At 46.6% G+C, this 27,240-nt stretch overlaps 1 long non-coding RNA gene across 1 annotated transcript in view; it reads right to left on the bottom strand.

Moving 5' to 3' along the window:
- LOC308467840 overlaps positions 1-27,240 on the bottom strand; it is a 788,853-nt gene that overhangs the window by 559,714 nt on the left and 201,899 nt on the right. The window lies entirely within an intron of this gene.

Below are 27,240 nucleotides of genomic sequence, written 5' to 3'. Positions count from 1 at the left end.
GTCCAGATAGTCCAGAAGTCTTGTTTCCAGGTTCTTAAAGAATTCTGCTTTGCCACCATTTGGTGCATAAATTCCCAACAAGTGTTTTTTGCCTTGTGCATTAATTTCTACTGCAATGTATCTTCCCTCCTCATCTTTAAACAACATTTTCGGGTTCCATTTTTCTTTTACATAAAAAACCACTCCTCTTTTCTTCACTTTTTCTGATGAAAAGAATTCCTGGCCAAGTCTCTTATGCTGAAGGACTTTTCTGTGTAATCTAGTAACATGAGTTTCTTGCAAACAAATTATGTCCAAATTCTGTTTTGCTAAAACATGGTATACTTGGTTCCCTTTTGGTCGTGAGTTCAAACCATTAACGTTCCAAGAGTAAATTCTCAGTGCCATCTTGTATTATTAGGGAGCTTCTGCACCTGCCCCTGGTGTCTGTGGACTTTCTAATCCGAGATTCTTGCCCCCCCCCAAGAACCTTGTGTCTTCCACTTCCGGGTTAGCGCCTCCGGCAATGGCGGAATTCCTCTGATCGGGAGGAATCTGCTCCGTGGAAATCAGGGTCTGGCCGCCACGGCGAAGGCGGAGACCCACTAAAAACCACAGGCGGGAGAAGCCTGTGGACGTGGGATTCGGCTGGCACCTTTTGCGCCTCCCCTACTCATGGGGGAACCCGGTTTCGGGGATCCGGAGCGATGTGGGGTGAGCGGCATGGTGCTTCGAATCCACTGCTTCTTTCATGGAGTGAAGCCGCATTGCCGTTGCCAGAGAGCGCTGACTTTTTCCTGTGGACAGTTGGACTTTAAACAACTACCCGTGAGTAGAACGGAAAATTGGATCTTTAAACATCTTAATTCGGCACCGAAACGGGAAGGTTTCAAACAGGAAGTCTGCCTTCCTCTTTTGTAAATAGATTGAGCAAAGACGCTGCAAGCTAAAGTCTTGGAGAGCCTTTTGTAAAGGATTAAATTTCCATCGGTTAAAATTATTAAACCCCCCTTGGAAGCAGGAGAAGAATGGGGAAATTTTAGATCGCCTAAGCCTGCAGGAGAGAGAGTGAAGAAAGATAAATTACCACTGTTTTGAACCTGGGAATGGGCTGCCAGTAAGATTGACGTTTTGGAAAAGTTCACTGACTGTGAATAAAACGTATGTTGACAGATAGTTAAATAAGAGAAATATATTGTTTCCATTGTTTCCTTTTGCACTCAAAAAGGAGCAAAAGTAACTGAAAGATTGAAACTAACTTTGTTGCTGGATCTGCGTTTAAAAGGACGGATACAAATAGAAATTGTTTCCTCTAGAGGGAGCTTTTGAAACTGTTGCAGGAGTGAAGCCGGGGAATTTTCCAGATGCAGAGGTAAAAGACCGTGAGAATCAGAGATTGACCTTGGACAAGAATGTCGACAGAAGAAGCCTTAGTGATTGCATTTTGCAAGATAAGTGCTTTATTGGAACAACTTCATGAGAAGATGGATGTGATGACTATTAAAATTGATAATTTGGGGGGGGGATTACAGATTTGGGACAAGAAGTGAATATCTATACAGAAACTACTCAGGAATCGATTCAGGAATCTACTTCGACATGGCAAGTTGTGGAGAAGACGAGGGAGAAAGTTGTTGTTGAACCTCAAGTAATACAAGTGGAGAGAGCCCCAGTCCTACAGAGACAATTTGATGAATATAAGCTGTTGCCTTCTACGCTTGAATTTAGAGAAAGCCAGTTGAAACACGTCCTGAAATATCTTTTGGACTCTAGTTTTGACTATGGAGAATGGGCTGACCTGTCGAGAAGGAATAAAGACATTGTTAGGTTGGAGCTTCCCCGAGATCTACTCCTCAGTGTCAAAGGAAGGAAATTAAGAACAAGATCAGCAGAAGATAAAGTAAAGTGCATGTATAAATATGAAGATCTGCAGAAGGGACATGGAAAATAGTTAAGAGCTTCGGACAGAAGATCACCAGGTTGATGGACCATATGGAATTGATAGAAAGGACTGGCAGAATCCGAGACCAGGGAGAAGAGACGGTGGAAGAAGACTGGAAAAAAGTTTAAAATTTATTTATAGAAACATTGTAAAATTAATGAGTGTTAGAAAAATGTTGGAATGAAATTACACGGCTTTAGTAGAAATGTTATAAGGAGTTAAGTACAAATAAGTTTGAGGGTATTAATGGTAAGATAAGGTTAAAATAAATTAAGACAATTATATGACAGAAAACAGTGAAAGATGGAAAGGATTTGCTGAAATAATTAATAATTAGAATACAAAAAAGGGAGGTGCGAGGAGGTAGATGAAACAAGTTAATGAAAGACAAAGATATGGAAATATTGGATGTGTTTTTAACTGTTTTTGCTTTTGCTTTTGTTTTGATGTATTGTGTCTTTTGTTTTTTGTTTTTTTATGTATTGCAATGTATTGATTTGTATTGTTTATTTTTTCTTTCTTTTTTTCCTTTTTCTGCAATCTTTAAACTTTTAATAAATATTATTTTTTTTTAAAAAAAGAACCTTGTTTCTTCTTCAACGGTCCTGATTCTTTGTTTCCTTCCTTGAAATTTGAAGGAGAGGCCCTCTGGAAATTCCCACCTGAAAAAGATATTCTTCCTTCTCAGAGCTCCAGCCAGATCTGCGTAATTATTCCTTAAGCTCAAAAAATGTTTTGGAATCTCCTTGAACAGAACAATTGGCTTATCTTTAATCTTCAAGCTTTTTTGTAATGTAGACCAAAAATATTGCCTCTCTGTTCCTTTGTTTTGAAAACCACTATACAATCGTGAACAATTTTTGAGTCTTTCTTAGGCCCAAATCTATAGGCCCTCTCAATCCAGGAATTTAGCTCTTTTTTTCCAGTTCCCAACACGCTGCAAATTCCTCAATAAGCCAGTCCTTAAGATTATCTTGTTCCAATTGGGGTGCGCCTCTCACTCTCAATTGATTCTCCCATTCCTTCATCTGCAAAAAAACAATTGCATTGAGCGCATCCTGTTGAGTCCTTTCTACATCAGGCACTGTCACTGTTTCCAATTCCGTCAATCTTGTTTCGTGGGCAGCAACTTCCTCCCAAACATCTTGGATACCTTTTTTCACTTCCACAAATTCTTGTTTCAACTCCTGTACACTCTGCTGAGTTTCTCTAACATCTGTTCTTATGTCTGTTAACGTTTGCATCACCGACTCTTCAAAAGTTGGTGCTTTCGAAGGTCTTCTAGCTTTACTTTTAGTTTTCTCAGACTTATCTACACCATTAGCCATAACTATTCCAAAGTACCAACGTCAACTCACCCAGTCAGAGTCCACAAGATTTTTAGTAGGCAGGCAGAAGCAGACAGCCCAGCAGCTCCCCCTTTTTAAAGTCTTATTATCTTTATTCTTTATTTTTAGGAGCCACAAACTTAATTCAGACACTTATATCCAATTCCAGGAGGGTAAAAGAAACACTGTGAGCTATTTCAACCAGCTCAGACAGCAGCAGTTATTTTGTAATCCCCAAAGAGGAAAACGAAAGTTAAATGTATCCGCTCCCTTTGTGACATAATAATGGAGTCTAGCCTTCCCCCTGCCGGGAGAACCGCTTCCAAAAAGCAAGAGTCTAATCCACTGTCAAATCTAATTCATGCAGGGTCTCTCAGATCAGTCAAATTCTCCCCCCTTCCCCTGCAGAAAGAGGGGTTTGAAATGTTTCCTTGGAAGTTTTAATAATTTTTTTAAAGTTACGGCTTCAGTCAGCAATAACTGCTTTCACTTTTGCTTCAGCGGAAAGGGATCGACCTCTGTAATTTAAATCCCTTCTGAATCCAATTGACTGTCCAAATTAAAACCTTTTTTACTCACGATTGTCCAATCTTTGATAAGTCGGTTGGAGAAATTGGTCACTCACGATCGCCAGACTTGGAGCTTCGCGCATTGAAGAAAGCGAGTAAATTTCACAGTACCCACGTCTCCAACCCCGCTCGCTTTCGGTGCTCTTATTAGAGCTTACCGGGGAGCAGGGGAGTCGCAAAGGGTACCTGCTGGAACACCAGGTCCTCAGAACGTTCATCGTTTTTTTCAGGGCTCTGCGACGTTCTCACGGTCACCCCGATCTTCAAAGCACTGGGGCTCTTTCTTCCGAAAGGGCTCCCGTCCACCATTAAGTGCGCAGCCAACCAGAAGTTGCAAATTTCTTTAAGTTTTGCCTCGTTTTTCTCAAAGGTTTTCTGATCAGCTATTTTCTTGCATTCATACATCCTAGTGCCAACTGCTTCTAGCCAAAATCCAGAACAAAAAAAACTATTATTTCAATCTCAGGATAAATAAAGAATCCATTCCAAAATGAATAAAGGAAATGCTAATGAAAAAGCTCCAGCATTCTTACCTCTGCAGGCTTCATATTGAGAACTTTGGTAATCCATCCCTAATACAGTATAGAATGAAAATCAATCAGAAACATCTAATGTTATTTTAAGACCTCATTTCACAAGCCTCATGCCTATTCTGTGTGCGCAGTACACTCTGCTAATAGTGTGCCCTGGCTTTTGAAGTCCAGGTCGCTGATTTACGTCGGAGCACGGGCTGATGGAAGGAGACGGCACAGCTGAGGCTTGCCAGCTGGCCTCCCGGCCCTCTGCATGTCTACAGAGAGCAGGGTGGGGACATCCTCAGAGGATGCTCATTATCCAATAGGTTTCCCTGCAGCTGAGCCACCCCAACTCCTATTTCATTGGGTGCATTCATTACATATTTTAGGCACCAGACGAAAACGTTCCTTTTCAACTGATTAATCAGCCTTTTGCTGATTAATATTCTACAGCCTTTTAAATGTCTCTGTGGGAAGGGAAGAGGGGGATTATTATTTTGCTGTTTTGATTTCTTTCTTTACTTGTTTTTATCCTGTATTTTATTCTGTGAACTGCCCTGAGATCTTATGAAGGGTGGTATATAAATCTAATAAATAAAACAACAATAACAACATTTCATGAAGCTGTCACCTGTGCATGTACAGAGGCTGCACTGCAGGTTTCAAGTCGGACCGAAGCCGGTTTGAGGTGAAATGCATCAAACAGCTGCCTATCACAGGAATCTGTGGGCCTATGGATTGTTGCCATGTGTACTCAAGCCCTAAGTGCCGCAATTCAAGAGAAATCGTTTTTGTTCTGTGCTGAGCTGTTGCAGATCTGCTGGTGCTTTGCCACATTTCTTGTGTGTTTGGGTTCTCAGATAGACATTCTCGTCTCATAGAATCAGAGAGTTGGAAGGGACCCCGAGGATCAACTAGTCCAACCCCCTCCAGTGCAGGCATATGCAGCTATCCCGTCCAAGGACGGAACCTGCAACCTTGGTGTTGTCAGCACAATGCTCCAACCGAGCTACGCACCTTTGGAGCGATCCTACATTTTCTTTATCTTAGGTGTGCAGCCTCAATCCAAGCAGCAGAGGAGGCGCCCATAAATGAGAGCCAACCCGCTATGCCACTGTAGCCAGGATTTGGGGGGGGGGGCAGCATGGGTGTAGCCAGGATTTATTATTGAGGAGGCAGCATGGGTGTAGCCAGGAGCTGCTATGGGGGGGGCAGCATGGGCATAGCTAGGATTTATTTTGGGGGGGCAGCATGGGCATATTGATTTTGATTGGTTTGGGGGGCCTGCGCTACATCCGTGGGGGGAAGGACAGAACAGAGTAGTTGTCTGGGACAGAATTGGCCAGTTAGTTAACTATTTTTTATTTCTGTATTAAATTTAAGAAAGGGCTGTTCGCAGCAGGACAAATCCCGGGATCCATTCCTGAAATATACTTGGAGTCTTGTAGTGATTTCATGCTCTTTATTGCAGCTTGTAAAACAGTGATTGAATTGCCCCCCAAACATCAGGCTTTTATATACATTATTTACACAATGAGTCCCTTCTGATTGGCTGATTCTGCTTCCCTCCTGGAGCCTGATTGGTCTTTTCCTGCAGGCCAATCAGTTGTTGCATTCTACGATCCTGCCAGCCTAATAGGCTGATTAACTTCCTCCTGGAGCCTGATTGGTCTTTTCCTGCAAGCCAGTCAGTTGTTGCATTCTAGGATCCTACTTGCCTATTGTTCTAGGATCCAAGCTTAGTACATAACAGTTCCCTTACTTGGTTTAGCCTGCACCCCTGTCACATGGGGGGGGGCCTCCTCAAGGGGCAACTTGAGGACACCGGAGCACCCTTTATAGACACGCATCACGAGGATCGCCTGACTGATCCGGTTCGCCCGACACGGATGTCCGACCTCCACAGTTCACACGACACAGGAACACACGCTGTGTGCGCGCACGCAAACATTAGGTGGCTGCTTTCAAGTTACACTTATTATTATTACACATTCGATGTGAGGTAATCTCTATGTATTACGGCTGCTTGGAGAGCGCAGAGAAGCCACGAGTCTTACCTGAGGCGCCGGCAGTTTCTTCCTTCTCTCACTAGAATTTCAGAGCAAGCATGAGGGTCCTCCCCCCTTCCGCCTTGCAAGCTGTCCTACTCGCTGCCTGGTTTGTTTTTGTTGGTTCCCCCCTCCCCGGCGACAGGCGCAGGCGCTTGTCATTGGGTATAAAAGGGCGTAGAGGGGACGCGGGCACTCATTTTGAGCTGTGGGGAGAAAGGGAGGAGGTTGGGTGTTGGTGGGGTTTGAATAGCTTCTGATAGGAAACAAGAGCTCTAGGGCTTGGTTCTAGACTCTGAGAGTGCTTTATCAAATTAAATAAGGAGGGTCAACTAGTCCAAATCCTTGCAATGCAGGAATATTCAGCTGCCCCATATGGGGATTGAACCTGCGACCTTGGGGTTATCAGCACTATGCTCTCATGTGGTGAGTTGAGGGATTTTTTTTTCTATGCTTATTCTTGCTTGAAAATAGCCAAATCAATTTGTTTCAGCAAGGAGCACACTAGAGGCTTGCTGTGCTGTTTTTGGGGTTTTTTTGCAGGCTCTGGATAAGTGTAGTAGCTCCTGCCTCTCCAGTATTGAGGTTTTTTTCACCCTTCTGCACTTGCTGTTCTGAAGGACTCTGTTTTAAGAAATATTTAATGAGGGAATAGGGGACTGGAACTTGGGAGTAGTTGCTTCAATAGCTTAAAAATCTTTCATCTCAAGAAGGAAGGGCTGGGTCCAGTAGTGGTGGCGTTTGAAGATTTGCAGCTTCTGAAATGAAAAAAAGAGCTCCATGGTCTTGGGATGTTACATTAAATTAGAAGTGCTGCTATAACCCTATAAGAATGCAGGATTTCCCCCCACCCCTTCCTATTCCGCTTGAAGCTAGCCAAATCAGATTTGTTTTCAGCAAGAAGAATGCTATATCCAAGCCAATGCAGCTTTTAAACCAGAATCTGAAGCTCAGTATATCCACTGAAAGTACAGCTTCACCCACAGTTTTTGAAGTACTCTTGTTTTGGGGTGGGGGGGCAACCTCCCAAAAGTAGAAATTGGCAATAATACATTAAAAAACTTAACTACTGGAAAAAAAATACTTTCTCTTACCACCATTTTAAGTTGGACGCTATGGGATTGGGGAGAAAGTAACGTTTTTTTAAAAAAAAATATTGTTCTCCAACAGCTCATGGTGGTTCTGGGAAGGGAAAACTGGCCTTTCTTTCTTTTTTTTAACTTAGAATTTTCTCCAGCCTGAATGTAGCCATGGCTTCCACCAGTTTTGCCAGGTGCTGAGGAACATGGCAAAGCTCTCCTTCACCCCACTGCTTTGCCTGGGGGAGGGCCCTGCTGTAGCAGGGTGTTGTAAACTACTTTTTGTAACACACCTCTACTCTGGAGAAACAAAGGACATCCTTGAGCATTGTTTTAAAGCACAACCAAGACACAACTTTACTTCCAAAAGGTTCTTGGGACAAATGTGCTCTTTCCACAAACTCCTTAAGGTGAGGAGGAGGAGGAAGTGGTGGGCGATGAGTGCCACCCTCCTCGTGGGCCCATATCTGCTGCCCCTTCCAGTTGGACCCCTTGGCCCTTACGGGGGTAAGCCCAGCCCTGATCCTTCCCTATGAAGCTTCCCATGCAGGAACTGTAGTTGCAATTCAAGAAATCCTGCCCAGTGCCTAAAACATCTTTCAATTCCCGACTTTTGCTGATATGTCATATTTACACTGGGGATAAGTGGACACCGACACGTTGATCTACCCTAACCACATGATAATTATTGTTTTGCAAACTTTATTTTTCTTTATTTTTATAGTTTTGTAACCTAAATATTTGTATTTTTCAGATGGCTTCTTCAAGTAGACAAAAATGTGTAAACAAGCCTGATGCCTTTTGTTATGTATGTGGCTGCTACGTACTTCCTCATCAAAGACGCAATATAACAGCGTTTGTGAGGCGTGCCTATAAAAGCTATTTTGAAATTCCCCTGGGCGACCAAGGCAAGAAATGGGCTCCACATATTGTTTGTCACAATTGTGAGGAAATGCTTAGAGACTGGACAAAAGGAAAATGGAAGAGTATGCCTTTTGGAGTTCCCATGGTTTGGCGAGAACCCAAGGAACACACAAGTGACTGATATTTTTGTTTCTCTTCATCAGGTCCTTGCTGTTTTCTCCCCAGGTTAGGTCATCTCTCAATTCCATTCCCAGAAATCGAAACACTGAGACCTGTTTCACACACTTTCCCTCAATAATAAGTGGCTGGATATTCAATTTACATTTCCTAAAATCCACAATAATCTCTTTTGTTTTCTTTACGTTAAGGAGTAAGATGTTTTTGTCAGTTTAAATTCAGCTCCTTTCCTCCGAGCTGATACGGCTCATCTTGGCTTGAGCCCAGCAGAGTATACCCAGAGTCCGCAACGAAAGGATGAAGCAGGTATGCTGCTACATTGCTATGCTTTATTTCTAAGCTATGCTGAGAGCATACAAATATACATCTTGTCTCTGTGAGAAGCAGAGAGCAACTCCGACAAAGAAACGACAGAACAAAGGAAACAGGAAACCAGTAAACGTCACATCCTGTCTCCCTTTCCTGTGGGAATCCAACAGTAACAGGACTGTGGAATGAAAACATAGTCTTGTGACTACCAGCAGCTGCTCAGTGAGGGAAACAGAAACCAACATCCTCCCCCTTTCTGTAAACATCACTGGGCAGCGTGTTCGTACAATATCAGTACAAACCCAATTTCTGTACATAGGTACAGTGTTGATCCCTTGGAACAACCTTGGACAATAAATCAGCAGGAATTTCATTACCTGGCATATAGGACACCGTTACGAGTCCTTTCCGAACACATTCCCTAGCATGTTGCAGCTTCAAATGCAAGTGCTTCGTGCTTTGCTTACAACCTTCAGAATTCAGCAAAGCCAAACATGCTTTGTTGTCCTGATAAACCTGGATTCGACATTTGACAGGAATTCTCATGTCTTTGCACAACTGTAACAACCATTCACAATCCACAAGTGAATAAGACAGTGCATTCAGTTCAGCTTCACATGTACTTAAGCTAACTGTTGTTTGCTTCTTGCATGACCAATCAAAAAGACCCTGATTGTACATGTAGCAAACTCCAGACGTACTTTTCCTGTCTGTAGTGTCACTTCCAAAACTCGCATCTGCAAATATCTCAAGACCACCAGACTTCTGATTGTTAAATCTCAGTCTGTAATGCATAGTGCCTTTCAAATAGCGTGCTATGCGTTTCAGAGCTTTCCAGTCCTTAACAGTAGGATTGTTGACTTGTCTGCTTAGCAATTACAGCTAACAGCAATGTCAGGTCTTGAACATCTGGCAATGAAGTTTAGTTTGCCTAGCACACTTCTGTACAGTGTAGTGTCAGAAAATGCTTCTTCAGTGTCATCTACCTGATAACCTGTTGTCATTGGTGTGTCTACAGGGTTAGCATCCATCAGGTTTAGTTTGCTTAACACATCAGCAATTTTCCGTGACTGGTGTACTAGAATATTACCATCCTGATCTCTCTCTATTTCCAGAGATAGGTAATTGGTTACCTCACCAAGATCTTTCATGTCAAAGTGCTCTTTCAGTTGAGCTAGGACGTTATTGTACATTGTGACATCCTTCCAAAAGAAAGTATATAATCAACATAAAACAAGCAATACAGCTTCTTTTGCCCTTCCTCTTTGACAAATGCACATGGATCAGCTTTACCTTGCTGAAAACCTAGAGAAAATAATACTTCAGTGAGTTTAGAGTGCCAGCACCGTGCACTTTGCTTGAGACCATAAAGGGACTTCTTCAGAGAACAAACAAATCCCTGTTTTACCTGTACGCCATCAGGTGGAAGCATATAAAGTGATTCACCTAAAGATCCGTACAAAAATGCTGTATTCACATCATGATGAGAAACATGTAGATTCTCTTCTGCAGCGGACTTCCGGGTTAGCGCCATCGGCGAATGGCGGAGTTCCTCCGACTGGAGGAACTGGCTCCGTGGAAACTGGGTCTTCCCGCCGCGGCGAAGGTGGGGACCCGCTAGAAATCCCAGGCGGAGGAAGCCTGGGAACGTGGGGTTCGGCAGGGCACCAGGAGCGCCCCCCCCTACGCACCGGGAACCCCATTTTGGGGCTCAGGAGTGAAGTGGGGTGAGCGGCGCGGTGCTGCGAACCGACTGCTACTTTCACGGAGTGAAGCCGCACAGCCATTGCCGGAGAGCGCTGACTTTTTCCTGTGGACAATTGGATTTAAAACAAGTACCCGTGAGTAGAAACGGAAAATTGGATCAAGAAATATTTTAATTTGGCACCGAAGCGGGAAGGTTCAAAACAGGAAGTCCGCCTTATGCTTTTTGTACATAGACTGAAGCAAAAACCCTGTAAGCTAAAGCCTGGCAAGTCGTTAAAAAAGTTTAAATTTCCTTCATTTATAATTACTGAAACACCCTTGGAAGCAGGAGAAAAGGGGGGGGGGGGACTTTGTTTAACGCCTGCAGGAGAGGGAGTGAAGAAAGATAAGTTTCCATTGTCTCTAACCTGGGAACGGGGTGTCAGAGACAGAAATTCTTGGAGAGGTTCATTAACTGTGAATGGAATACTTTGACAGATAGCCAAAGAAGAGAAATAAATTGATTCCAATGTTGCCTTCCACATTCTAAAGAAACAAAATATCTGAAAAACGAAAGTAATTTTCCTTTGTTGGACTTGCCTTAAAAAAATGGATACAAATAGAAATTGTCTCCTCTAGAGGGAGCTTGCTAAATTGTTGCTGCAGTCTACTTGAGGACTCTACAGCTGTCAGATTAAGATCGTGCGACCAGGCCTTTTTGACCTTGACTAAATATGAGCTGGGAGGAAGTTTTGGTCCTTGCTTTATGCAAGACAAGTGCCTTGCTGGAACAGATGCATGAGAAGATGGATTTGATGAATGAGAAAATGGATTTGATGACTGATGTGGCTAATAACTGTGGACAAACAGGGAATATTGATACAGAAATTATTCAGGGACCAACTCAGGAACCTGTACTGATTGGGCAAGTGCAGAAGATAATGGAGGAGGTTGCGGTTGCACCTCAAATAATACAAATGGAGAGACCCGAGGCCCTACAGGAGCATAAGCCGCTGTCTTTGAAGACTGAAGTTGGAGTCGGCCAGGGGGAGTCTAAAGCTGAGGAGATTCTTAACTTTGGAGAGACCTCGAAATATGTTTTTAAATATTTTTTGGACTACATTGATGACTGTGGGGAGTGGGACTCTGGGGAATGGGCTGGTTGGATGAAGGGAGATGAAGATATTTTTGGGTTGGAATCCCCCAGAGACCTACTCCCCAACGAGAAAGGAAAGAAACTAAGAAAGAGACCAACAAAAGACAAGGAAAAGTGCAAGTATAAACAAGAAGATCTGCAGAAGGGACATGGAAGAGACTTAAGGGCTTCGGACATTAGATTACCAGGTTGATGGACTAGATGGAATGGACAGTAAGGACTGACACGACCCGAGACCAGGAAGAAGAGACGTTGGATGAAGATTGGAAAAAAATTTATAAAGAATTTTTTTTTTCTAGGGAATTAGCCTAAAATTAATGAACATTAGGGAAAATGTTGGAATGAAACTATATGACTCTAGTAGAAAAGATATCAGGAGTTATGTATAATCGAGTATTAAGTGTTAAGTTCTAAAGTATTTTTTGGTAAGATAAGGTTAAATAACTTAAGGTAATTTGAATAACAGAATATGGGGAAAGGATGGAAAGGATTTGTTGAGTTAATTAATAGGTAAATTGTTAAGATAAATTATTTAGTAAAAATTGAGAAAGATGGAAAGAATTTGCTGAAATAATCAATTAAACTAGAATACAAAAAGGGAGGTGTGAGGAGGTCAATGAAACAAGCAAATGGAAGTTAAAGATATGTAATATGGGATTTGTGTCCTTTTTCCCCCTTCTTTTTTATCTTTTTGCTGTATTGTTGCATTGGTTTTTATATCTTTTTGCTGTATTGTTGCATTGGTTTTTATGTCTTGTTTTTTTCTCTTGTTTTTTCCCCCATGTATTGTAGTGTTGTTTTTAATTTTTTTCTTTCTTTTCTGCAATTTTGAAATTATTAATAAATATTATTTATAAAAAAAAAAGATTCTCTTCTGCAGCAAGCTTGTGCATAAGCCTGATGCTCTCATACCTCACGGTGGGTGAGTAGGTCTCGTGATAGTCTTCACCTGGTACCTGTGAAAAACCTCTGGCTACCAATCTGGCTTTGTGTCTCACTATCTTGCCATTTTGATCTGTCTTCGCTTTGAAGACCCATTTGCTTCCAAGCAGTTTCATTCCTGGAACTACTGGAACTAGCTCCCATGTTTTGTTCCTCTCTAAGGAATCAAGCTCAGCCTTCATGGCAGTTAACCATGGCTCAGCATCCTTTGAATCCAAAGCCTGGATCTCTTGGAAACTTGAAGGTTCAAATACCTTCTTGGAGCTATTATCAGCAGTTACAGCTTTTGCTGTCTTAGCAAATTCATCAGCAAATCTCTTTGGAGGTCTACCTTTTGTGGCTCTCTCAGACCTGCGAATTAAACGTAAGTCTTCAACACTCTCCTCTTCTTTTTTAGGAGAAAAGTGACCTATAGTGAACAATGATTCCTCCAATTCTCGATCAGAGCCTTCAGAGGGTCGCATAGAGGCTTTTGCACTCTTGAAATCCTCTGAACCATCCGATTCAGTCTCAGATTCAGAAACAGGACCTTCATCAGTGGGTGTGGGTTGTTCCAGCAGCTGTGGCTGTTGCTGCTGTTGCCTATCCTCAGTCTCATCACTGTCATCAGGATAACATTGGAAAATTCCCACATTCTCTCCCCACTTGGCATTGTACTCAACACTTCTTGTGAGCCTAATTGTCTTAGAGTCAGTCATCATTACTCTGTAAGAACCTTTCTGATACCCTAGAAAGATACCATGCAAACCACACTTGCTTAACTTGGAGCTTTGTGGTGTGTGAACCCACATGTCAGAACCAAAAATTCTCATGTGTTTGATGTATGGTTTCTTGCCAAACATCTTTTCATAGGGGGTACAACCAATCGATGATGATAATCTGCGATTATAACTGTAAACAAAACAGCTCAGAGATTCTGCCCAATAACTCTCTGGAGTTTTCAACCCTTGAAGCAATGTTTGATTTGCTCTCTCACAAAGTCCATTCATCCATGGAGAATGAGGACTTGACAAATCATGCTGAATTCCTTTCTCAGTCAAAAAAGCTTCAAACTGCTGAGAAGTGAATTCCCCCCCGAGATCAGTAAAAAGAGACTTTACCTTTTTACCATGCACATTTTCCAACCAAGCACAGAATTCCTTGAACCTAGGAAATGCCTCTGATTTCTGCTTGAGAATGAACACATAAATATACCTGGAAAATGAATCGATGAGGACCATGAAGTACCTGTTTCCACCCAAAGCGGGCGATAGTGGACCAACTAGATCAGCATGCATTACCTGGTATGGTTTTGTAGCTTTTCTACTAGACATCTTACCTTTCACAGCCATTTTGACCTTGTTTGCTGCGCATGCCTTACACTTCATGTGGTACCTGCAGGGTTTAATAGTCATACCTTCAACCAAGGCAGGCATTTTGGAAACTGCCTCAAAGTGTAAATTGTCAGTATATGGAAACATCGCAGCTGCAAACAGCCAGATTGTTGACATCACATGATGCGCCTATCTGTGGGAAAGAAGAATTTCCCAGGAAGTTCACAGGCTGGAAAAGTCTCTGTGAAGAGTGTAATTTGAAACCTTCCGTGTGCGCATGTACAGGAAGTTTGTCAGACTTGCTGGAAGAACTGAACTGAAAGGACGTGTTTTTCTCTAGTGCTGTAATGTCAGAAATAAAAGAATGTAAAAGACGTTTCTGACTAGTCTCCTTTTCCCTGCTAGGGAAGAAGCAGGAGGAGGGGGTTGTGCATTTTACCCACGCTTGGGAAAATGTCGCCTATCAAAATCTCCCTGGTCTGTCTGGATGTCAGCCAGAGGAGGTTACCGGTATGCAAGCTCCGAGGACAGTGAGAGGGGCCAGCCTCTGTGGAGGGGGCTTGCAAATCGACAAGTGGTAGCAGAGCCCGATGGTTGCCACAACAAGCTGAAGCACGGCGGATGGGAGACTTTTTTTGGTTAAAAGACTTTTGGATTTTCCAGCTTGTAGCTGAAAGCTGCAGTTTGGATTAAAGATGGCTCTGTTCTCTCAAAAACTGAATAGCCAAAATTGGCTAGAATGGTATTTTGCAATGGAATTTCTGCTAGTGGGAGAGCAATTATGGGACTTACTCCAGACCCCACAGCCTGTTGCTGTACAAGCACAGGGGGAGAAGGCTGCAATTCAAAGTGAATTGAAGCAGCGTGTGATCAGAATTTTGGCTGAAAATGTGGACGCTTCTCTTGCGCCAGTCCTAAAGGGTGCAGAAGAACCAAGGGTCGCTTGGGAGTCACTCCGCAAAGCTTGTGAAGCTGGGGTGGGAAGCAAGGACCGAGAATTGGTTGCGCCAAAGGGGGAGAGCCAATATGAAGCTAGCCAAATTCTTGAGACCTCATCGAAAGCTGGGAGGAGCTTTGAGCCACAACAGGGAAGTGAAGGGACTGTTGCTGCTGTAGCTGATGATGATCCTAGCACTGCTGCAATGACTGTTGCTGATGGGGGGAGTGAAGCTCCGAAATCAAGCACCCCCACTACAATTGCTACAGAGGAGAAAGCTGTAGCTCAGAATGCTGTTCGTCAGGAGACACCACGTCAGGAGAAAGGAGCTAGAGGGAGCTCTGTAAAGCCTGAGGCTTCAAGCAAAGGTCGTACCCAGTCCCAGGCAAAACCAGATATGGCTTTGATGTCCCTAAAAGCCACATCATCCGTGGAGAACTCATTTATTGTAGACACAGGATGCACGCAACACATGACGTCACACCGAGAACTGTTTTCTACGTTTGAGAAGCAACGCTTCACTGTGAAACTGGCCAATGGTCAGGAAATGGAAGCAACCGGGATCGGAACTGTGTATCTAGAAAGCCTGAACTTGACTATAAACAATGTTTATTTTGTTCCTGATTTAAAGTACAATCTGTTGAGTGTATCTCAAATCGCTAAGAAGAAACTGGTGTTATCGTATGATGAGGAAAGCTGCAAAATCTACAAAGATGGAGAGCTGTATCTTTCTGCAAGAGAGAAAGACGGACTATATCTGTTAACATTTGATGAAAGTGATTATAAAATGTGTACAGCATGTGAATCTAAAATGCTTTCTCTTGCAGGTATCTCGAAAGAAGACATGAGAGGAAAGGCAACGAAGATTAACAGTTTTTTTCAGCGAGTGTATGCTGATGTGATTGGTCCTTTAGCACCATCTAGAGGCAATGCAAAATACTATCTTGTATTTTTTGATCATTTTTCTCAATATGTATGGATTTACATTTTGCAGAATCCCAGAGAAACCTTAGAAAGGTTTAAGGAGTTTTGTGATAAGGTTAAGAATGTTCATGATGCTAATATTGATTTTCTTTTCACAGATGAGAAGCCAATTTTTCTTTCACAGGATTTTCAGGATTTCCTTGAGAAGCAAGGGATAGAGCACAAGGTTGCTGTTTCAGAGGCTGCATGGAACAAAACTGTGTGTGTAAAAGTGAACAGAGTGTTGCAGAATGGCATGAATGCACAATTGCTGAGTTCACACTTGCCACATGAGTTTTGGGCTGAATCTTCATCTTGTTTTTGTTACACTTGGGTGAGAAAGGTTTCAAAAGGTATGGAATGTTCTCCTTTTGAGAGCCTATTCCGCAGAAAACCTTCTGTCTCGCATTTTAGGGTTTTTGGATCTCAAATCAGGACTGAAACTCCAGATGGGGTGAAGAATGCCAGAGGCATTTTTGTGGGTTATGCAAAGGGTCTCTACAGAGTAATTTTGTCTGAATCTGGTCAGGTGATTCTCACAAAATTTCTAGAAAGTGCTCCTGGACAGGAGAGAGTAATATTTCACGCATTTCCCACTGCTGATGATTCAGATGATGAATTTGATTATTCTGATTATAGTGGTACTGAAAGTGACACAGAAAGCTCAGAGAGTTCTGTTGACACAGTTATTGAGAGAGGTTCACACACGATGGCTAGACCTTCACAGGTTAAGGATGAACCACTGTTTACTTTTGGAACTGGTTCTCCGAAAAGTCCTGAGACTGAACCAGTCAGCAAAGAGGATCAGCACCTCATACGCAGGTCTGAGAGGATTACAAAGGGCATACCACCCAAGAGGTATTCTCAAGAGTTTGCTAGTTCAGCTGTTGCATGTGTATAACTATTGTTGACAACAAAAGCCAAATTAAGGGTATGTCTGAGTCAGAGACAAAGACGCAACAGGGAGTTGCTAAGCGTAACACAACATTTCCTAACCAAGGTAATGCAGAAGCACTCATTCCTTGGAAAACAGACAACCAGAGAGTTACATTGGTGAAACCAGTGGCGGGTAGTTCCAAGGGTGGAACTGAAACAACAGGGGATTGTTACATGTATAATAACTGTTTGTTTTCTTCTCTGGATCAAGCTTTGTCCGCAGCTAACGATGATTCATATGGGGGAGGATGTCAGTATATGGAAACATCGCAGCTGCAAACAGCCAGATTGTTGACATCACATGATGCGCCTGTCTGTGGGAAAGAAGAATTTCCCAGGAAGTTCACAGGCTGGAAAAGTCTCTGTGAAGAGTGTAATTTGAAACCTTCCGTGTGCGCATGTTCAGGAAGTTTGTCAGACTTGCTAGAAGAACTGAACTGAAAGGACGTGTTTTTCTCTAGTGCTGTAATGTCAGAAATAAAAGAATGTAAAAGACGTTTCTGACTAGTCTCCTTTTCCCTGCTAAGGAAGAAGCAGGAGGAGGGGGTTGTGCATTTTACCCACGCTTGGGAAAATGTCGCCTATCAAAATCTCCCTGGTCTGTCTGGATGTCAGCCAGAGGAGGTTACCGGTATGCAAGCTCCGAGGACAGTGAGAGGGGCCAGCCTCTGTGGAGACCAAATTTCCGGTGAAAATCATGAATACATCCTGCATGCAAAACCTTGTTAGTACCTGCAATACAACAAGTATCATACTGCACAACATCATCATAATACAAAACAAACAAACGATCAACATATTCAGCATGCAATACATAATCGTTTTTATTTGTGATGATGCACTTCCTTTTCTTGAAGGAAACGTCAATGTCCTGTTTAGTCAGCTGCGAGACGCTCAGTAGGTTGTGTGCAGCATCTGGAACGTAGAGAACGTTGCGAATTGATATGTCCAAGCTGTTAAGAACAAAAGTTCCGTAGCCTTGACTGGAGATTGTGTGGTCATCCGCCTCGTGAATCACACCTTCCTGCGGTGTAAAAGACACGAACAGTCGCTTGTCCCTGCAAATGTGCCTGGTAGCGCCCGAATCGATGATGAAGAAAGATCTAGACGTCTTCTGGAGCTTTGGAACCTTCGGAGTGAAGCGTGAGACCATTGCCTTATTCTGCGTTGTCCTGGATACCGGACCTTTGCCTTTGCCTTTTCCACACGTTGAGCTTTCACTGCGCTGCTCTGCTGTCTTGGCCTTGGGATATTTGCATTCCCTTTTCATGTGGCCTAGACGTCCACACGAGTAGCATTTCACTGCCTTCAAAGCTTTGGCGCCATCTAGTGGTTCCACTGCATTCTGGGATGACATCTGTGAAGACTCCCCCTTAGTGATGCAGCTAGCACTACGGCGATCAGCTTCATTCAATACCACGGCAGTAACGTGTGCTACTGTGAGCTGAGCAGTTGGCAATACAGCAAGCTGACTGGCAATCGCTTCCCAACTTGAACCCAAAGAATGCAATATCATGAAGGAATACACAGCCTCTGGAAAGGTGATTCCTCTCTGTTACAGCTCATGTCTGAGATTCTGCATCTCCATCAAATGAGCACGCACATCTGCACCTTCAACAAGTGCCATATCATGCAACTTGGCATAGTGGAACAAAGAAGCACCAGCCTCTGTTCTCAAATGTGAGTCTTTCAAACTGTCCCACATTTCTCTGGCTGAGGCCTTATCACGTAGAAGACATAGCTCTGCCGGGGATACAATCAACGTAAGAGTTCCCCTTGCTTTTGAATCCTTAGCTCTCCATTCATCTGTTACCGGAGCTGGGGGGTTGTCTGTTATGACATTAAACAGACCCTCCTTTCGTAGCAGAGCCTCTGCATACTGTGCCCACTCTGCGTAATTCCCTTTGGTGAGCTTTGGAATCCCAAAAGCATCTCAAAGGCCCTCCATTAGTCTGGCATTAGCCTTCTCTGAAATGTCTGTGTCTCTAAAGCAAGCTGCGTATGTTTACAGCTGCTTCCAAAAGCACTTTCACTTTCTCCCAAGCTTCTTGTTGCCGCAGCCTGTTAGTGCTTTGGCTTAAAAGTTCAAAGGCTCAAAGTCCACCTCTTAAAGCCATTGATTGGGAACTGGCAGGCTTCCCGGGGCAAGAGCACATACCTCTCATCAATCTTCTTGACGCGCAGAGCAGATAACGTTCCTCTGCCGTCCATCATGCCGACTCCGACTTCTGGGCCCGATAACCAAAAATGTTAGTTTATTCAGCTCCGGCCCTCGAGCTGATACGGCTCATCTTGCAGAGTAAAATCCCAGTGTCCGCAAACGAAAGGATGAAGCAGGTATGGTGCTGCATTGCTAAACTTTATTTCTAAGCTATACCGAGAACACACAAATGTACATCTTGCCTCTGTGAGAGCAGAGAGCAACTCCCTCAAAGAAACGACAGAACAAAGAAACAGGAAACCAGTGAACGTCACATCCAGTCTCCCTTTCCCATGGGAACCCAACAGTAACTGAACTGTGGAATGAAAACATAGTCCCATGACTTGCAGCTGCTGCTCAGTGAGGGAAACAGAAACTAACAGTACTTCCCCCTCTTCCGATAGCTCTGAATATCCCCCTGAAGAGGTAAAAGGCCCACGGTACTTTCAAAATTTCCAATGTATTTGTAGGAACATCACCTGTCTTAGGGAAAAAAGGAGAGGAAGAAATGTCTCAATGCAAGCCCTTTTATCTGGAATTGCTATTCTTAACTCCATCATTCATTACCCAGTGTTGTTGCACTGTATTCCTGTGTTTCTCCATGCCTGAATTGTGGCATTTTATTTTTCATTTTGGCAACAAAACCCAACTGCCATGTCATCCTGCCCAGTGTGGACTGGTAAAGTGTGGTTGGGGTCTTCTGGGGCTTCTGTACCTTGAACTAATGGTTTCTTGTTTGCATGTTCTACCCCAGCTGCTGCTCCCTGTTTGTATGGGATAATTATCGCGGAAGATTATTGTACTTTGAGGAGATAGTGATCTGGCATGGTCAGCTCTTCCGTCTCTGGTTATTCCTTCCTGACTCTGGTTACTGTGTTTTATTGCTTTCAATAACCTTTGTGAAAAGGCCCTTGATGTGTTGATGAAACTGGTCAGCAAAGCCTTTGATGTAGAGTAGCTCTGGTTGAGCCTGTGTTAGTCCAACAGGACACAGGTCTATAAAATATCTAGTATCCAGGATAATATGTCTCCAACTGCTAGTGTCTCCAGCACCCCAAACTTGAATATCATGTTCCAATCTCATTCGTCAGGGTCTGTTCCATACATGCCGGGTGGAGAGTGAAGTGTCAATTACTGTTTTCCTTTGTGAGCTGTTGAGGGGCGGGGTGTGTGAGTGTGGAGATAATGAAAAGAAACACATTAAAGCAGCTCTGTGTGCACGGAGAACAGAAACCAAATATTTAAGGGGCACTTCATCAAATAATCCCCCTAGTTGTGCTGAATGGGAAGAACTGGGGCAGCTGCAAGGATAAAACTACCTTCTCCTTTTTTTCTTTTCTCCCCCCCCCCCCGAGCCCAGACACATTCCATGTTCCTAAGAGGCACAGATAGGTAAAAAGCAAAGCCAAATAATACACATTCCTTGGGTGAAAAAAAAGGGTGTGCACTTAAAAAGAAAAAGAAAAAAAGGCACCAAAATAATGACAGCATTTGTTTTAAAAGCTCCCCTGCCCATAATGATGTTAGGATATTTCCGTTCCACCTTAAAGGGAGCAGGCTTTGTGAGTCACAGAGTCTGCATATTTCCTGTTTCACAGGATGTTTCTGTTGTGTCTTTGTTTTCTCTCTCTCTGTGCCAGAGACACTGAAGCTGGCAGTCATGTTTTTTCTTTGTTCTGATCAAAGCTGAATAAACTTGTAAATATGCTCTCCTGCGTGCATTTTTCGCTGTGAATTATCTGCTGAAAGAGCGTGTGTCAGGGCTGCCTCAAGTCTCAGCTCACAAAAGACCAACGCCTGTCTCTTCTTATATACAAAAGTGTTTATTGCAGTTCATTGTTTGCTTCACATCCGAGGCGCGCAGCCCTACGTCTGCTAGGCTTAGACCGCTGAAGTCCCCTCTGAATCCGTCCCTCCCTTGCACCAGTTTAAGAGGCTTGCGCTGCTCCACCTCTTTCTCTCTTTCCTTTTCCGCAGGGTCTTTCTGCCCGCTGGGGTTTCGCCCCTCCTGGATTCCTCTGACGCGGAATCAGACTGCTCTTGCCCCCTCCTGCGGGCTTTGGGACCTGGCCCCTCCTCCGGGCTCCCTGTACTTCCGCGCGCCTCTACATTTGAACTTGGCGCGCGCACTCAACCTCTAACCTTCCTTTTGACAGCTACACTACTCCCTTCACTACTCCCCTCCCCTTCCGGGAGGGTGGCTTGCTCCGACCTCCCTCCTTTCTCTGCTGCCGGAGCCGCTTCCCCTGATACACTGAAACCTCCACCCCCTTCGCTGCACTCTGGCGGGGAGGCTGGTCCTGACGCCCAGCTGCCACTTTGGGAATCCCCGCTGGCCCCCTGCTCCTGACAAGTCCCCCCTGGGGCTCCCCTGGCCTTGACTACTGGCGCCCCCTTCTGGGAATCCTCTGATTCGCTGGAAAGACTCATGGAATCTCTTGAGTCATTGTCATCCTCTTCCTCGCTGTCCTGGGATTCATCCCCATCGCTCTCCATCTCCTGCCTACCCTGTGCCTCTGTCCCTGAACCCCTGACATCCATCCCCCCCTCGAAGCCCCCCCTTCCCCCCTCCCGCTGCTCGGGCGCAGGTTCCGGGAGCTCCGTTGTAGCGGGGGTAGATGCTGGATACAGTTCGTCGACGTCGATCTCCTCTGCTTCCAGTTCAGTGTATGAGTGCTCGAAACCGGGGTCCTCCCCCAACACATCCAAACCCTTCCCTCCCCCTGTTACTTCAGGCGATGCTGCTTGCCAAGGCCCCCTTCGCCACCCCACTTCTGGTTGATCGTCCCACCAATAGGAGCGGTCCGTGTCCACCCCCGAGCACGATCCCCTTGGAGGGCTCGATTCCGGCGTGGTCTCCTCTGCGGAGGAGAACCCCCGGAAGGTGCTGCCTGAAAGTGTGGGCGTAAAAAGCCAGTCGTCAAAATACTCCGCTGGCATGGGCCTGTGTGGGAAGAGTGCATGGAACTCGTCTTTAAGAAGAGGTTCCTCCAGAGCATAATCTGGCACCCAACTGTTGGCGCTGGCCGGGGTACCTTCCCTGGCGAGGAGGTATTCCACTCCCTCCTCCCCCCATCTCGAGTCCAGAATTTCCGTGACCTCGTTGAGTGTCGGGGTCCTCGGTGACTCCCCCCCCCCGGTGACTGTCTACGTGGGTCTGGTGCTGTCCCTGGCTCCTGAAATCTGTGTGGGGCCCTGTAGGGTGTAAGCACCGACCTATGAAAGACCGGGTGCATTTGGGAATCTTCTGGGAGGGTCAACCGAAAAGCTACGGGATTGATCCTGCCCTCAACTTGGTATGGCCCTAGCTGTTTGTGTCCTAGCTTCTTCTTAGCTAACGACTTGGCCGGCATCGCCTGGGCTGCTAACCATACCCAGTCCCCCACCTGGATGTCTTCTCCTGCCCTCCTGTGCCTGTCTGCCTGCACTTTGTAGGCGTGTTTAGCTAGTTCCAAGTGCCGTCGTAGCTCCTCGTGGACCTCCTGCAATTCTGCTGCTAAATGCTCAGCTCCCTGCGACTCCCCCTGCGTCGTTGTCTCCAACGCCGGGAAGGTTCTGGGATGTCGCCCATTGTTGGCGAAGAACGGTGTCACCCCCGTTGATGCGTGCTTCGTGTTGTTGTAGGCAAACTCGGCCATCGGTAAGTAGTCCACCCAAGTTGCAGGCTTTTGATTGGCGTAACATCGCAGGTACTGCTGCATGATGGCGTTGACCCTCTCCGCTTGACCGTTGGTTTGCGGGTGTCTCGCCAACGCTAAGTTGATCTTGACATTCAGGATGCCCAGGAGCTTCTGCCAGAAACTGGAAATGAATTGGCGACCCCGGTCGGACAGGATGGACCGCGGTAAGCCGTGCACCCGGAACACGTGGTCTATGAACAGCTTGGCGGTCTGTTCCGCTGTTGCCACCTTCGCGCAAGGAATGAAGTGCGCCATCTTGGTGAACAGATCTACAACCACAAGCACCGCCGTCTTGCCCCGCGAACTGGGCAGATCAGTAACAAAGTCCAGCGCCACCCTTTCCCACGGCTGTAGTGGCGTCTCCAGCGGTTCCAGCAATCCCGCTGGCTTCTTGTGCACTGGCTTGGACCTCTGACAAGTGTCACACCTGGCGACGTAATCCGCGACCTCTCCCCGCATCTGGGGCCACCAAAAGTCTCTGGCTACTAAGTCCGCTGTCTTTTCTTTGCCGAAGTGACCCACGCTGGGTGCGTCGTGTAACTGCTGTAAAACCTTCGCGCGGAGATCGTCTCCCGGCACGTAGAGAGCACCTTTGCGGGTCAGCAGGCCGTCGCGTATCTGGAATTCGCCGTCCTTTGCTGTCCCTCGTCGCACCTCCTCCATCTTGGATTGTGCGAACGGATCCGTCTGTAGCGCGCGTCGTACCGCGTCCAGGTCCACGGCGGCGGAAGCGCACGCCCACGCTTGCGGTGCGAAAATGTGCCTGGCTGCCACTGGTGCCGCTTCCTCGAGATACTGCGGTTTCCTGGAGAGCGCATCCGCTATGACGTTGTTGTCTCCCGGGATATACTCTATCCGGAAATCGAAATCCGCAAAGAACTCCGCCCATCTCATGTGCCTCTGGCTCTGGAGCTTCACCGTGCGCCAATACTCTAGGTTCTTGTGGTCCGTGCGGACCTGCACGGTGTGCTTGGCTCCGATGAGGAAGTGCCGCCACGCCTTGAAAGCCGCGTGGATGGCCAACAACTCCCTGTCCCAGATGGTGTAGTTCTGTTCCGACTTGCTGAGCTTCCGGGAATAGAAAGCGCAGGGCCTCCAGTTCCCTTGCGGATCTTCCTGCAAGAGGACGGCCCCCACTGCTCTGTCAGAGGCGTCAGTCTCAACCCGCATGGGCCTGCCGGGATTCACGTGTAGCAGCTGGTCTTCGGACGCGAAGAGACTCTTAAGTCTCCTGAAGGACTGCTCCGCCTGGTCCGTCCAGGTGAACTTTTTCTTCTTGGAACTGAGGGTGTCCGTGATAGCTGCCGTCTCTTTCGCGAAACCCCTGATGAACTTGCGGTAAAAGTTGGCGAAGCCGACGAACCTCTGGACCTCCTTCCGATTGCGCGGGCTATTCCAGTCCAACACCGCGCGGACTTTGGCGCTGTCCATGGCTAGTCCCTTGTCGGACAGCCGGTAGCCCAGGAAATCCACCTCCGTCACGTCGAACTGGCACTTCTCCAGTTTGGCGTAGAGTCTGTGCTCCCGTAGCCTCTGCAGGACCTCCTTTACGTCTCTCTCGTGAGTCTCCTGCGATTCTGAGAAGATCAGAATGTCGTCGAGGAAGCATACGCACTTCTTGTAGAGGAGTCCTGCTAGCACGTGGTGCATGAATGCTTGGAAACAGTGGGAGCCATTTTGGAGACCAAACGGCATAACTCTGTATTCATAGGTGCCCAGCGGCGTGAACATGGCCGTCTTCCACTCGTCACCTTCCCTCATGCGTATTAGATTGTATGCTCCGCGTAGATCCAACTTGGTGAAGATCCTCCCCTTCCTCACCGTCGCGAGCAGGTCGTCAATCTTGGGCATGGGGAAGGCCTTGGGCTTTGTCATCGAGTTGATGGCCCTATAGTCCACAATGAGCCTTTTTTGGGGCGTGTCCTTCTTCTTCACGAAAAACACAGGACTGCCCCCCACTGCCTTGGATTCTCGGATGAATCCCCGCTTCAAATTGTGATCTATGAACTCCCGGAGTTCCTGCATCTCATCTTCAGACATGGAATACCGTTTCGCAGTCGGCAGCGTCGCCCCTGGTAAGAGGTCAATTGCACAGTCGTAGGGCCGGTGGGGTGGTAATTGGTCAGCTTCCTTTTCGCAGAAGACCTCCAAAAACCCCTTGTACTTGTGGGGCACTGCCTGCACCATGCCTAGATGCAACTGTTGCCCTTCCTCCTGGCCCTCCTCCTCCTGGCCGGTCTGGATGCAATGTTGTGCGCAGTAGGACGAGCCAAAGGTGAGCTGCCGCTGGTACCACGCTAATGATGGGCTGTGTCTATCCAGCCAACTCATGCCTAACACTATAGGCGTGTCTGATAGTTGGGTGACATTGAAACTGATGACCTCGCGATGATTCCCAATTTTCAGCAGCATGGGTGGCGTCTGTTGTACCACTTGCCCACCCAGCAACTTCCTGCCATCTACCGTGACGACGTTCAGAGGCAGCGTGGCTGGTAGTAGTGCTATGCGATGCTGCTTGATGAACTGCATCCCCACGAAGTCTGCGTTGCTCCCTGAGTCAATCGTAATGGGGACTTCCAGGGTGAGTCCATTAGGTAGCTGGAGAGTAGCGGTGAGCTGCACCACTGGCTTGGGTGGTAAGGGGTCTGTAGGCTGCAAAAGCGCTGGGGACTGCTTCACTGACTTGCCTGGCGGAGCCCCAGCATCTCTGCTTCCAGCCAGGCATTCTCGTTTCCCTGAAACTGTTCTCCTTGGAACGCTTCCCCTGTTACTGTTGCTAAGGCTGCAGTGTGCTTCTGAAGCCTCTGGGGACACTCTTTAGCCATGTGCTGTGGACTGTCACAGATGTAACACTTCCTGGTCCCTCTAGGAGGCTTCGCCTTGACTGCTCCGGACGCTGAGGCTCCGGCAGCTGCCTGAGCCTTTGCACCACCCAGCTCCATTGGTTCCTCCCCTCCCTTCAGCATAGGCGAGGGATTTGTACGTCCCAGGTCCCTGGGAAGAAGAAAAGGAGGCGCTCTAGCTGGTGGGCGGACGTGACGCCCCTCCTCACTGTGCCAAGGGCGTCCTTCGTGGCGCACCCCTATCGTGAGTGCCCTCTGCACGACGTCTGCTAGGGTTTGAGGTCTGTCTCCCCTAGCCAGCTCATCTTTTACTGAGCCATGAAGCCCCTCCCAGAACAAGTCTCTCACTGCCAGGGAGTCCTTTTCCCAGCCCAGCACATTCAGCAATGCAAAAAAGCGAGAATGGTACTGACGCACTGTAGCCTTGCCCTGCCGCAATCCATGCATCTCCTGGCGCGCCACATCAACGTCAACGGTAGATTGGAAGCAAGCGTCCATGGCTTTGATAAATTCGTCAGAGTCCCTGCGGGCAAGACCATCTTCGCGCCACAAATTGCGTAACCAGGCTCTAGCTTCCCCATGCAAATGGGACACAATAAAGCCTACTTTCTCCTCCTCATCTTTGAAGTCTTTTCGAAGCAAATGCAGCGCGTATACGACGTCTGCTCTGAAATTGGGATAATGCTTCAGGTTCCCATCGAAGTGGGCTACTAAATTGCCCCCCCCCTCCGTCCGAGTGCGATTCCCTCTGATCTGGACCCCGGGAACCCCTGTTTGCACGCCTGATCCCACCTGGCTTGCAGATCCTGGCATCGCGCTTCTGCTTCGGCAACTGTCTTCTGAGAGACCCGTACTGCAATGGAGAGTTCAGCGACTGCGTTTTGCAGGGTCGTTATCTGCTCCTCAGTAGTCATGTCTGCCAAACTTCGTGAGCTTTGCAAAAAAAAAAAAATTTTTGCGGTTTTGCAGAGGGGACTTACTGTCAGGGCTGCCTCAAGTCTCAGCTCACAAAAGACCAACGCCTGTCTCTTCTTATATACAAAAGTGTTTATTGCAGTTCATTGTTTGCTTCACATCCGAGGCGCGCAGCCCTACGTCTGCTAGGCTTAGACCGCTGAAGTCCCCTCTGAATCCGTCCCTCCCTTGCACCAGTTTAAGAGGCTTGCGCTGCTCCACCTCTTTCTCTCTTTCCTTTTCCGCAGGGTCTTTCTGCCCGCTGGGGTTTCGCCCCTCCTGGATTCCTCTGACGCGGAATCAGACTGCTCTTGCCCCCTCCTGCGGGCTTTGGGACCTGGCCCCTCCTCCGGGCTCCCTGTACTTCCGCGCGCCTCTACATTTGAACTTGGCGCGCGCACCCAACCTCTAACCTTCCTTTTGACAGCTACACTACTCCCTTCACTACTCCCCTCCCCTTCCGGGAGGGTGGCTTGCTCCGACCTCCCTCCTTTCTCTGCTGCCGGAGCCGCTTCCCCTGATACACTGAAACCTCCACCCCCTTCGCTGCACTCTGGCGGGGAGGCTGGTCCTGACGCCCAGCTGCCACTTTGGGAATTCCCGCTGGCCCCCTGCTCCTGACACGTCCCCCCTGGGGCTCCCCTGGCCTTGACTACCGGCGCCCCCTTCTGGGAATCCTCTGAATCGCTGGAAAGACTCATGGAATCTCTTGAGTCATTGTCATCCTCTTCCTCGCTGTCCTGGGATTCATCCCCATCGCTCTCCATCTCCTGCCTACCCTGTGCCTCTGTCCCTGAACCCCTGACAGCGTGCATCGGCT

Source organism: Podarcis pityusensis (assembly GCF_964106645.2).
Source record: "Podarcis pityusensis genome assembly, chromosome: W".
In the NCBI taxonomy this organism is placed as follows: Eukaryota; Metazoa; Chordata; class Lepidosauria; order Squamata; family Lacertidae; genus Podarcis; species Podarcis pityusensis.
Note: the sequence above shows the minus strand (reverse complement) of the source record. Positions and strands in the feature narration are given on the sequence as shown.